Below are 623 nucleotides of genomic sequence, written 5' to 3' on the forward strand. Positions count from 1 at the left end.
GTTGCTGAAGCTTCAGCAACCTTATGATGATCTTGAGGACAGAAGTAATAAGCAAAAGATTCAGTTAGAAACAAAATGGCTCTGAGGAATTTATGGAACTGCTTACCTGGCCCCTGTTTGCCTGTCTCAACTTTCATGGTGTGAGAACAATTTTACAAGAGAACAATGCTTATACAACTGTTGATTGAGTTTTTCTTTTTTATGCAGCCTAAACTAATTCTAAGTGCTACTGCCAGCAGAGAAGAGGCATGACCACTGTGGCCACCTGCAGTGTCCCCATCCCTAGAAATCCCTAGAGTTTCCAGCCATCAGCAAAGAGGAGGGATGAAAGCCACTGGAAGAAGCAAGTAGCCTAGCACAGTAAGTTGGTCCTGATCTATTGGCTGGTCTCGTTGATTCCAGCAGAGAACTTCTCCAGGCAGGACACTATGTCCTTGAGCACTGTGGACATCTCAAAAGTAAGTAAATCTTTAGACTGAATTCATAAAAATCATTCCAGCCAATCAGCATGGTCTAAGTGAAAGTGAAAGTCGTTCAGTTGTGTGTGAATCTTTGCGACCCAATGGACTACACACTCCATGGAATTCTCCAGGCCAGAATACTGGAGTGGGTAGCCTTTTCCT

This window comes from Cervus canadensis, chromosome 23, assembly GCF_019320065.1.
Source record: "Cervus canadensis isolate Bull #8, Minnesota chromosome 23, ASM1932006v1, whole genome shotgun sequence".
In the NCBI taxonomy this organism is placed as follows: Eukaryota; Metazoa; Chordata; class Mammalia; order Artiodactyla; family Cervidae; genus Cervus; species Cervus canadensis.